At 36.0% G+C, this 13540-nt stretch overlaps 1 long non-coding RNA gene across 1 annotated transcript; it reads left to right on the top strand.

The window, feature by feature from the left end:
• The first annotated feature begins 1669 nt into the window (after positions 1-1669).
• LOC126642766 (uncharacterized) lies at positions 1670-11995 on the top strand. The gene is made up of 3 exons (XR_007629538.1): positions 1670-1793; positions 11716-11800; positions 11975-11995. It is a non-coding gene; the product is annotated as an uncharacterized LOC126642766 (long non-coding RNA).
• The last annotated feature ends 1545 nt before the right edge of the window (positions 11996-13540 follow it).

Genomic DNA, 13540 nt, shown 5'->3' with positions numbered 1-13540 from the left:
TTGTCTTTTGATTTTCTGCATCCAAGTGTCACTTGGAGGAGATTACTCTCTATTCAGCAGTGAAGACATAAAACTTAACATGGCTTCGAATGCAAATATTAGGAAGCTGACTTGTTTCCAGATATTTACATTTTTAGCTAACCACTGTCATACAACAGGTAGGAAAAAAAAATTAAATAGCCCACACACAATATGAAAAAAAAAAGAAAAGAAATTTACATCAATGTTTTCTCCTTCCCCCTTTGCAAATCAAAGCAACTTTGGTGTTTTCATCTATTACACTGCAAGCAAATGAGGTTGGGTAGGGAACTAAGTATAGCCCACAAATTCCTCCAGTTAAGCAGAAAGTTTTCCCTTATGCTATTTTCATATCTGTATTTTGGTAGATTTCACAGCTGATAGTTTCACAGCTAAGTAAAGCAAATTGCAGAAATTCAAGCATGTGTAACAGAGATGAGGCAATGCACCAGCAATCTAAAACCTTTAAAAGTTTAGCATATAATTATGAACTGAAGCCCTTGAAGATCTGACAAATGGGTTAAAGACAACAGTGTTAGAAAAATATCCTTCTGTGAAGACAGTTTTCTCCTTATTATTTATTGTTTCTCCTCAAAAAAAGCGCTGGCAATGAAACAGTTGTGTACTTAAAAGCTAGTGATGAAGGTAAAAGACTGACAAAACCTGTAAAACTGAGTTTTCATTTATCACATCATTGCTGGCTAATCATCAATACAAAGAATTGTTATTTCAAATATCTAGAAAATAGACAGCTTCTAATAAAAATGTGTTTTCTGACAGAAATTTTGCTGTCAAAATGCAAAATTCTTGTGCAAATTTTGAATATTTTCAATAAAAATACTTAAAAAAGTAGCCCAATCTGCTTTCCAGCACTTAAAACAGAAAGGTTAGTAAGCAGTACAAAGCACTTTACCAGAATGGCACAGGCAGATACTTGAGATAAGTGTGGATTCCATGCCCTTAAGAAAGCTAAAGGACAGCAAGTGTTTTCTGTGTGCATTGCACACGAATTGACATAGTTGGAGCCATTGCATTTTGCAGGCAGTAAGGGACCACTCCAGAGAAACTAAACAGGCTTTCAGATGTATATTCATATACCTTTAGGGACATAAAATTCTAAAAATAACTGACAAAGTGACTGAGAGTGTCTCTTGAAATATCTATCTATTTTGCCTGCATGCTTACCCAACCAAGAACAAGGGAGCTGTGAATCAGAAGCTGTGAAGCTGCAGTTATTTTGAGAAGGGTGTTAACCATGGCCACAAAGCCTCTGCAGTACGTTCAGCTTGTGTGCACAGCCTTGCATGAGCTCCTGGCTCCTATAATCTTGCAAGCACCTGGGTCACACACACCACATGAGTCAAGCAGACCTGCCAAAACTAGAATGAATTTGTTTAATCACATCCTACTTCGTGGATCTTCCCCTGATCTAGGCAGTATGAAGACAGAGAGGGCTCTGGGCAACACAGTCCTCTATTAACATTATCTGAACTGTAGAATTAGTCCTCAAACGTGTAGCTTGGCATAAAATCTGCATCCCAAGTAGGTTAAGAAGAAGTAATGAGGTAGGAAAAGCAGTCCTATAAAGGAAAGGACAACAGTTTATTTAAAATAAATAACCAGATTACACACACACACACCCACCAAGTTACAGCTCTGTGCTGCCATTGATCTATCTGTCTGGCAGGAAATACAATTCGACCAAACAACATTCCAGCTAAAAGTTCCAAATGCAAATGAACAAGAGTCAATGAGGTACTTCCACCAAGGATGTGGTAAGTAACCATTCTGAATAATTTATGCTAGTATCAGGAGTCAGTTTGAAATAAACCCCGTACATTTCATTTAGCAGCAGCTAATTGAAGAACTGTTCCTGCTATAACTATTTTAATTTTGGGGATAACAAAATGAATACAGAATTCTCTGTCTTGATTAATCTTGCTTTTATTAGGTGAGGAAATGGTATAAATTGAGAACTTGTAAGGGGCCACATGCTGTACATCAAGTAACTGAACAGTTTCTATCGGAACTGAACTGTCTTTCATTACAGGTCCTGAGAAAGGAACGACTGAAATCCGTTCTTTATTCAATATGCAAATTCTGTCAAAGGAGTTAACACATAAGGAAAATGTGATTTTGACATTAAAAAACTGTTTGATATGAAAAAAGTGCTGGTTTATTATACAGTTAGGCATGAAGTGCTATATATAAGCAATACCAAACCCCCTTTCACCAAAGCTATATGTAGAAAAATATTTTAGCATACAGTTGTGATAAGATAGCTATAATTACTTTACTGCCCTGAAGACATGCAGGTGCGTAGCTGTCAAAGGTTATCTTTGTTAATGAACTTTTTTTTTTTTTTTTGCGTTGGTTGCAGAGAAGTAGTATAATTTCAGAAGAAAAATTATGATTTTTCAGAGCAACTGAGTAGTTTTGGTAACCTCCCATGTAAAAACCCTCTGAAGGAAATAAAATGTAAGACAGATGCTATTACTAGATTATAACCAAAGGCATCTTTTTTGCAGACTCCTATTGTAAGATCTGAGGCCAACTTTTGGATTTCAAGTTAACTTTCAGGTCCTCTAATTAAATCACAAATCCTTGTTCTTTCTAATCAAGACAGACTTCAAAAACATGTCCATATGAGACAACTAAAAATGCAAACTCAAGTCATTGTCCTCAGAGCCAATATTCAGTATGTAACAGTATTTTAACAATATTTAAAGCATTAATTTTATTTAACATATATATACAAATATGATTGAAACTGATATTTTATTAATATGTTCACTGCAAATAGGAGGTGTACATTTAAACGTGATACAATTTATTTACTATTTCCATTCAGTATTTATGCATTTTGAGTAAGAATACAATGGAAGTTGTTGACTTTACCTTAACCTCAAATTCAAGAACAGCTCTGACTACTCAGCCAAGTGAAGAGATAGGAGAATTTTCTGTGTTTGTAAATGATTACAACGATGCATTGAATTTCACAGCCTGATACACAATAAGGTTTACTGATTAAATAAACGTGTATAATTGCTAAAATGTATCTCTGAGTTATGTCCCTTTTAAGTTCATTGCAGTGCTCTTTCCATGTGTTAGCAGAGACGACAAGAAGGCTCATAAAGGACTCATGTCTTACGTGGTAATATCTGTGTTAGGTCAAGTACAGTGACATGAAGAAAAATCCTCCTCAGCAGTGCTACAAATTGAAAAAAAAAAAAAATCCAACCAAAAAAAAAGTGAGAGAAGATATTCAGTACCATCTCCACTGGATCAATTTCTAGGTCAGTTGTCTGTCCTTGAAAAATGTCAAAGTAAGACAAATGTTCACAACTGTAGTCATTTTAAATAATATGCTACAGTTGAAATCTAAAATATGCCTTACTGGAGCTTCTGGGATTGAATAGAAGAGTAAGTTTGTCCAGTGTGAGGAGAGAAATGTAAAACAAGAATACAGAGCCCTCAGGTAGGTACTGTGGCTCTGACACATGTGTTATGTGGCAGCATACAGCAGATAGATCACTGGTGATGTCACATTTTCAGGGCAAAGGATTTGGAGAAGGGGTCACTGCTGCCTGCTGCTTTAAACTATGTTTCTGCCACTCATTCCATACACTGCTGCAGAGCTTTCATCCATTTAATGAAGTAACTCTGATCGGGATCACTTCTAAAATAAGTAATTTGAACCTTAATAATTTTATTGCAAGAATTTCCTTCACTCGGACACACAAAAATTAATTTTAAGTCCTGAAACAATCTACAGTGAAACACAGAAGTTTCTCATTGAGAGCAGAAAAACATATTCTTTTGTCCATTCTAATTGTTCCATTAAGTTAAAAAAGCTTAGGCTTCCACCAAAGAAGGCAGGTTCTGCTTTGAAAAACTTGGACACAGAGTTCTGAAATATGAATACATGTTTAGTGAGGTAATTTGAGCCAGGTGCTAAACAGTGACAGTTTTCTAGTCATGATATTAGCACATACCTAGTCCTGTAAAGATTAATGAGACCCTTGGGAATTAATAAATCCTTCCACCTAGTATTAAACAACTCTACTCTTACAGATGTTAAGTGTCTCACTGACCTAACAAAAATGCTCAGCTTCTTTCAGCATTTCACATTATTTATTTTACTGCCTTCACACTGAGGGATACAGGACATTTAATAAACACATGTATTCAAAGCCACTTTCTTCAGCCTCGTGATCTTTCTCATATTTGGTGTCATGGTGATTTGCAGATTGCTCTGGCTTACCCCAGCTGACAATTAACACTTTGGGACACTCTTTCTCCCTTCGCTCTCTGTCTCTGCAAAGCTGATCCATGCATCCAGATTAATTGTTCCATGAGGATCATCACACAAGGTACCACAAAGTACATAGAAATATACTTTAACTCACTTTTTATGAAAAAATATCTTCATGTAGCAATGAAACCTCAGCATCTGACTTGAGCTGAGAAACGATGTCACAAAGTAAAAAAGTACATTGCATAGCAGGGTAGGCCAAGCGATACAAAAACCACCTTTTTATCTCTCCAAATAGTCTGTACCAAAAGAGACATGGACAGAGACTGTTATGATCACTATTGCTGGACAGAAAGAGGAAAAAATAAGCACTATTTTACATTACTTTTTCCATTAACAAATCCATTAAACATTGACTTAAACATGGAATTTATAACAAAAATGGTACATGATTATTTAGAGAAATAAAGTATCGAGCCTCAAACTGTACTTGTGTCAGAGTCAGCTTACAAAAATTTAATGTCTGTGCACAGTGTAATATGTGGATCCTGAAAATTATATGCCCCTCCTGTTCATATCTAAACATGAATAATATCAAGTGAGATGATGATTAAACAATGAAGTGATATCGTAATAAGAGGTTTCTGTGCCACTGGACAATATAAACAATGCAAGGAACTTGTCAATACAGTAACTTGCATTATGTAAGCAAATATTTTACATGTTTAATTAAAGTTAGGAAATAGTATTAGCTTTGTATATTTACCCGAAAAGCAACAAACAAACTAACAAAGCTTATCTCTATTGCTCAAGTGAAAAAAGCAACAAACCCCAAACATGCTAATCAGTTTAAAAAATAGCATATTGTGAAAAAAAATATTAAATTGCAAGCTTGAAAATTTTATACACAACACAGAACTAGAAGCATTCTGTTTTCTCTTTTGACTTCTGATAAACTGGGCATCAATAAAAGCTGGCAGAACAATAGATCCTAACAAGAACTGTGAAAAGGTCAAAACTGACCATCTGTTTTAACACAAAATGAAAAGGATATTTGATAAAAGCTGTTAACGCCTTCGCAATGGAGTCTCTGTATCTTTTATGCATTGAAAGAGTCGATAAAATCATAGGAAAACTTTCATTTTAAGAAAGGTTTACTGCAGTTTGTCACTGGTTCTTTGCTTAGCATCTGAATTTGAATGAAAAGTGTGTTTCAATTCTCCAAATCCTAGGTGTTCAGAAAGTCATCTGGATACACATGCAGAACAGAACAATTTGTGAATAATGCATTGCTAATAACTGGAACAAGTAACTTTAAAAGACCCCAACAATTAATAAACTTTGCATCCAAGATTGTCTATTAAATAAAACATTAAGCCTTGTTAAATGCCACATAAGATGAATTTTGCCAGCCACTTTAGCAATCACATAGAATACTTACTGTTTTCTTGCTTTCACTAAATTATCCCATTTCCTACATCCTACTTCAATATAATATCACCCACTAATGTGCTGACAGAATTAAAAATCAGCTCTGTAAAGAAACAGGATTTGCATTAAACATGCATCATCTGGAGAAGAAACAACTCTAGTTTCAGTTACTTTTGGATCTGAACATGAGATCGTACTTTTTTAGTGCCATTCCAGAAATTTGGCCTTTTCAAGATAGAATTCTGGCAATATGTTCTTGTGGAAGAGGGTGTAGTGGCAGCTGTGGGTATAGGCAGGGTGAGACTTAGGGGGCACAGAACAGCTGGACACCTCTCTCAAGCCTCTTTCCAGAAACCTCAGAGGAAAATTTGGGATAAAAAAACTCTCATCCAAAGGAGAGCAGAAGAAACTCTGCCCTGGCAGCAGGAAGCATGTTAGATCTCAGTGTCAACCCTCTCACTCCCTACCAGATTACTTGCACAAATTTCTCCTCCTGCACCCCAAAGCATAGCTGTGATACTGTGCAGATTGAGACAAAAACACTTGTTTTGGCTTTGGGATAGCAAGAAACAAAGTTGTCCACCGCTTTCTGCCATTCAGGCCTCCAGTATTTTGCCAGATGTACTGTCCTGTAAAAACATTTGCCCACTGTCTGTGAACTGACAGCAGCTTTGCTTTTTGTACTATAAGATCCTTTGGAATATAGGACAGCTTTCATTGAAATTATCCTAGATCTTCTTCATACCTATTTAGAATATAAAACGGGGTGTCAAAGTATGTTTGGCTATATTAAAAATTAACTAAAGCTGTCTTTTAATCAATCAATTAATCTTTTTTATTATTATATCCTCTTTTTCACGTATTTTGGCATCACAGCTAATTTACTCAACCTAGAACTACTTTGCAGCATGTAGAAGTACTTTGTATCACTGGGATGTGTTAAATAATGAAAACACTTATAAAACATTTAGCATATGTTTCTTTTGCAATTTTTGACATTTGACTGAAATTGAAATACCTCATTAAGGATAGCGTATTGTGTAAGATACAAATGCACATAACATAAGACCTCATGTTGAGATAGAGTGCAGGGTACTATCAGATTCCTTTCTTCAGCTCCTTTCTACTTCTCATGGCACCCTACCAATCAAAAATATCTTCCAAGCAGTAGGGTAAAAAAAACTTGTGTATATACAAAACTGCATTTTATTTGAGGTTCATATTTATTCTATTATTTATTTAAACACATTTAATTTTCCTAGATTACTACTCCCATTACTACTTCCTGCAGTATTGGGTGTAGATACCTAGGCTTCTACAGCTTTATGACACAAGATCATGAGCTGTTATATTTATAGTTATTTAAATATGTTGCAGTTTTTAAAGTATTCAGATGCATCTTTGAAAACTGTACATTGTTTTAGTCTGATAACTGACATTAATTATTCTATGTCAAATCTGTAAGCCCTCCTACATTAGCACATACATCTACAGTGCTTATATCTATACAGCTTTCTGCTATGTTCTACAAAGGATTCTTCAGGTTCAAGAACATCCATTAATAAAAAAGTCCTCTAGATTAAGGTTTGTTAGAGTAATTTGGTTGGGGCCTTTGGATTAATCTCTATTAAATTCTATTAAGCTTCCTCCTAAGGGCAATGTTTTCATATAATGAAATTCTGTAAACACGAGGTCAGGCAGTGAACCGTGGCTAAACTCAACAAAATTAAATTCAGGAAATGCAAGGTTTTCCTTTTTGTTCATGTAATCCTTGGATAAGCCATGGTCAATGCTACAGAAGAAATATTTGGCAGACGTGTCCTTACATGCTTGTGCAGAAAAGAAACTGCAATCTCATCTAGATGGCCATGATGGGACTCTAGTCCCCACTCCTGCCAAAGTTCTCTTTCAGCCTTCACATCCAGGCTTTTTCAAGGAAACCACTGGGCTAGAGAGTGGTTGACACATCTCTTATCTTTCCTTGACAGAGGTGTTGAGAGCAGCCAAGACTGAAAGGTCCACCTTTTCAGTCTTGGCCTTAAAAATATCAGACTGTATGAATTTCCAAAAGTACAATACACCAAGAATGAATACAAAGTGCTTATTTGCTATTAAAATATATTTTTTAAAACACCTTATATTAACTTTAAAGATCAGCCACACTAAGGCAAAAAAAAAAAATCAACTCAAAATCTATGTATGAAACTCTTTATTTCAACTATATTCATTATTCTTAGAGAAATAAATTCTCCAAGTCTTAGGGAATGAAAATATTTCATGTGCTAACTTGGTGAGATATGGTAGGAAAACTGGCATTTTCACAGTGATGGTTTTAATCCTAGCTGGAAATAATCCTTTGGTTTTTAATCATTCAGAATAGGAGCAATGGCAGTCCTCAAACCTGCCCCTTTGATCCGTTTACCTAATTTAGGAAAGCAATGTGCTCTACTTCTCCTACATGAATAGCAATTTAAAAACCAGGGAAACCATTTCTGTACTTAAAATTCTTCATGTCAAAAGTGACTTTCTTGGAAGAATCAGGGAACTTGGCTACTTTTCTCATACATTCCATACTTGGCAGAAGTGAAAAGGGCATTGAGACCTGGCAAAGAGAAGCATTAGGGTTTTTTCCTGCATGTTTAATAGCATGGCTGATTTAAATAGCCACAAGAATCTAAATGGAAAAAATTCCTCTCAAAATTCAAAAGGACTGCTTCAGCAGGAGGTGAGAGCAATGTCTAACATTCTCTTACCAAGAAAGACATTCTATAAATGTTTAAAATGGGAAACATGGCATGGGATGATCCAACAGTCCTCTTGCGCTCTTTGTGGTACAACCTTAGATGTGTTTGGGCTTTTTCTTTTGACACCCAGAGGGAAAGAGAAACTGAGGTTCATGTGCCTAATCCAAGAGCTTTTTTACTATGAACTGAACTTCCCTGAAAAAGCCACATTACAAGGTTTGGAGTAGAGTCGTCTTTTGCTGGCAAGAAAAGGAAATACAGGGATGAAACAGGACATGCTCTAGGAGGCTGATATTTTGCAAAGTACTCAAGTTATCGAAGAAATGTGTCTGCAAAACATTTAGCAGACCTATTTTTCATAAAGTTATCATGCTATGGACCTCTCCTGCCTGGTAAACTGGCTGAGGTTGAAGAGAAGACTGCTTTTATCGATAGGTAAATAATATGAATATTCAACATACCTAGATGCACCGAGTCCTTAGTAAACCAATCCTGGTATATTTTTAAGGGGCTGAATCTCTGGAGACACTTAACAGCCAAAGCTGGAATCTAATTTCTGAAAGTGTGAGGGGAAAACTGCTCTTTGCTACCATGTCCAAGGAGCCTGGAACTCTCAGCAGAATTGAAAGTACTAAGTTACTGGTTGTAAGTAGATATGAACAACTTTGATGGAGGTAGGTTCTAATCACAGAGCTTTTTTGTCTTAACAGGCAGAATTGGTAGTAAAACAATAGTTAAAAAGTACAAGTTATTGCCAAACAATTCCTTGACCAGCTGAAAAATAAACATGAAGACTGATTAAACCTCCTATCATCCCACAGATCTGAGACAGTAAGAATTAGTTCAACACTGCCAGTTCTCTTATATAATATTTATTTTTCCATAGAGGAAAATGTGAGGTCATTGCAAATAATTAAAATACATTTTAAGCTGATTAAAATATGTATTTTGTGCAACACCCACGCAAGGAGAAACTTTGCTTCAGTAGGAAAAAAAGGGCAATTCAGCTGTAGGCTGTTTTTATGTGTGTAGTATGAGTTGACAGTACTCTTTGATCCATGTCCTTCAGGCAAATTTGACATCTATTTCACCTGAGGCAGGCACAGATCCTTTGAAGGGGATTTCGATATAATGAATGACTGACTGCTCGAAGTCGTGTCACTGTCCTCCTCTGCCTCTTCAGATCCGATTTGCAGGCCAGGTGAATCTCAAGACATGTCTCCTAGTAAATCAAGAAGTGAGAAGAAATGCCTGAAATAGTTCCCATCACGCTGACACCATAAAATCTAGATGATGAGTGATTTTGAGAATCTCAAGAGAAACTCAGCTTAGCCTCACATTCATTTTAGAATAGGGCAGCAATTGGGAAGAAAATTCAATCTTCCGAAAGGCATATTTAGAATCTGTGCAGAAAAAACCACCACAACTTCTTTAAATCATTTTTTCCCTTCTTAATCTCTTATATCTGCTTGCATACATTTGCTGTATTTCCCTTCAGTAACTATTTTTAATGTCACAGCAGTTTATTTTAACTATGAAATATTTATTTCTAGAGCATATAATTAAACTCTAGTCTTTTCATTACACATTTTACTTCAATTTTACTTCAAAAAGGCTGTGTGGCTTGCTGGTGTAAGATGATGCCTGTTTTGTAAGGGTTTAAATAATGAAAGTAAATCATGGACATGAAAACAGAGCTACTCCCAGAACACCTGCGAGCTAACCTTTCGTAATTGTTACCTTAGCAAAGTTCTCACTGTGGATGTCTCTTCTGGTGATTACAAGGTGAACTTCTTTATTTATTTGGTTTTCATTCCATGCATTCTACGGTAGCAGAAAGAATCTACCTATGAGTAAGAGCTAATCAATTAAGAATAAATAAAGGATAAAATATTTCTAGAAGCAAACAATCCCTGCCCTTTCCCTGTGCAATTTGATTTGCTACACATCTGAAAACATTTCTACTCACAAGTCTGCTACAGAAATTTGAATCCTTTTTATCTTCCAAAGAACAGCTGTGCAAGTTTTTGTTTTGTGAAAAATCAGCATAAAAATGAGAAATTATTTATCCACCTATAAATATTTTTTCTACTTTTGATGAACAATAAATTCTCTCACTAGATGTCCCAAGGAGGAAGGAATATGGTCATATATATATTTAAATAGTGCGGCTCTGCATTACTATTAAATGGAAATAGGGTATTACATTTTCATTTTTCATCTGGGCAGGACAAGGAATGGTGTTCATCTCGAGCTTAATTTTACTGATCTTTGTTTTGCCAAAACTGAAAATTCATTAATTTTAGCCAGACTGAAATAATGTGGTTGGTTTGCAGTAATGATGTTTCATGCAGTGTTTAATAATGAGTATCTGACTGCAGATTAAACACACAGCAAGGTGGTTGATCCCTTCATGCTAAAGAAGAATAACTAGGATATTGAAGTCTCCTCATAAACTTCTACATAACAGGAAGCTCTTTTGGAATATAATTTCTATGAACAAATGCCAAAAAAAAAAAAAAAAAAAGAAAAAAAAAAAAGAAAAAAATTATCAAAGAATAAATCTGATACAGACAAACAGAGATAGATATACACATACTCTCACACACACTTAAATATGTACAAGTATACATACACACAAACCTATGTTAAGAAAGTCCAGAGCAGGATTATATAACTGGTTAGAATTCACAGGCACATATTAAATGAGATTTTAAAAAAATATATATATATTATGTACTTACCATAGGGCATATAAAAAGTACCTTTAGGGCTGTGAACATACATCATTGCTATATTGCAACACATTCCCTAATACCTATCAGAAGAATATCAAAGGCCCTACATAATTAAATAGTCTCTGCAAAAACAGAAGGCAATAGAGTGGACAAACGAGCAAATTATTTGATACCAAGAAAAAATACCTCCCCTCCACATTCATACCATATATCTTAAGTGAAATAGGAAGTCTAAAGATGTAGAAGTAAACTGATTTCAGTAGATTTGAAAAAAGAAAAGCGATTATCTTATCTGTGGAATGCTGGTGAAAGAAATATGTTTAATAGAATTCAAGGGCTATATTAAAAATCCATTTTTAATGCATCCAAATATATTAACTGTATTTTTTTACTTCTATAATATGATAACTCATTGACTCACAATAGGGAATCCCACTTCTTCAGCCATAATGGAAAAATCTCTACCTTATCAAATGATAAAATTTGCTCAGTCACTATTCTTTTGACCAAGATGTATTTTCTGTTCCAGACAACTTCAGTTTATGGTCTTAATCTTGAAAAAAAAGATAAACCAAAGGCAAAACAGCAAAACTCATCTGAAGTAAAGCCTAAAGGTAGCTTTTGGTGGGTTTGTTTGTTTGTTGTTTTGTTGGTTTGGGTTTTTTGTTTGCAGGTTGGGGTTTTTGTCTGATTGTTTGAGGGAGGTGGAGGGGGGTTTAATGACCATAACCTGTGTCTCTTCTCTCTGTGTATCCTAATTGAAGGTTTATCTTTCTTCTCTGGAACAGCAGACTCATGAACCCAGTGAAAAGACACTGCATAATGTCTGAAACAATGTCAGAAGGTAAATATAATAAATAAAAAAATTAATCAACCCCCCACTTCTCTCTCTGGATAGTACTGTAGATTAAACTTGGCTGCATGGCAAAGTCCCTCATAACCATTCTCACACTTCTTCTCCCCAACAGGAAAAGAAAATAAGATGGGAAAGCTCATGGATGAAGGTAAAGATAGAGGAGACCACTTACCAATCATTGTCATGGGCAAAAACCCCCATGACTTGAGGAAAATTAATGTAACTTATTGCCAATTAAAACAGAATTGGATGGTGATTAACAAAGATGAAAACTAAAACCCTTTTTCCCAGGCTCAGCTTCACACCTTCATTCCCTCCACCCCAAGTGGCTCAGGGGGATGAGGAAAGGGGGCTGTGGTCAGTCCATACCAGCTCTTCTCCACCACTCCTCACACTTTTTCCCTCCTCCAGCATGAATCCTTCCGCAGCTTGGAGTCCTTTAGTATAAAACTGCTTCTGCATGGAATCTTTTCCACAGGCTGCGGTTCTTTCAGGATATACCCACCTGCTCAAGCGCGGGCTGTGTGCGAATCTCTTCTGGATGCCTGGAGCAGCTCCTCCCCCTCCTTCTTCACTGTCCCTGATGCCTGCAGGGCTGTTTCTTGCTCTTTCTTCCCTCTTTTCCTCAGTCTGTCTGGCATTTTTTGCCATTTTTTAAATACAAGTTCCCCAAGGTGTCACCTGAGGGGCTGACAATACATTACTGTCCTATTCATGAAAAAATATTTTAGGAATTTATTTATTTGTTAGTTATCTACACTTTGATGTCAGAACAGGCTCCATTTAACTCTGGTTGTGGCTCTGATGGTCATGTCTAATAAACTGGTGTACAGTAATTTTTATCTTCTTTTCCCTACTGGCATGATTTCAGAATATTCATTTCAAATTTGAAATGGGTTCATCCCAGCTGCCATGAAACCATTTATGCCTTAAAGAACAGCCAGATTTTCCAAATTGCTTGGAACTTGTTCAGGTGGTTGGCAAAGAGATCTCGCTGCAGGTAGCAAAACCATTCTGCTGAATACAAAGGCCAGGCCTCTACATTTATTGGTTTTATATTTCATAATAAAATTATAATTCACAGAGATGCTGAGCAAGAGAAGTAAATAAATGTTACCATGGCTGTGCAGGCTTCTCTCTGTGGATTGCATCCAAGGACCCTTGGATCCCACTCAAGGCCTTATCTCTGATGTTTATTTATGCATAGCCATTTCTAAGGCACTCAACACTCTAGTATCATAGTCCTTTGAGACATAATAGAACAAGCCTTTCAACATGCTTGAAAATAAAAGAAGGGTCATTACACCATTTTACAAGTAGAAATATCGAGTCCAAGTACTCAAATAGTACTCAAAAATACAGCGACTGCTTTGCTTAGTCACCTGAGAAATACAATTTGTGACTGATCTAAAGGAGAAAGGTAATTAACTGGGGGGTGGGGGTGGTAACTGGGGGAGGGATGGAAGTTAGCTTTCAGTTTATTAGAGAAGTCTGTTTG

The sequence above is a fragment of the Myiozetetes cayanensis genome, unplaced genomic scaffold (assembly GCF_022539395.1).
Source record: "Myiozetetes cayanensis isolate MyiCay16 unplaced genomic scaffold, myiCay2020 scf24, whole genome shotgun sequence".
Classification (NCBI taxonomy): domain Eukaryota; kingdom Metazoa; phylum Chordata; class Aves; order Passeriformes; family Tyrannidae; genus Myiozetetes; species Myiozetetes cayanensis.
Note: the sequence above shows the minus strand (reverse complement) of the source record. Positions and strands in the feature narration are given on the sequence as shown.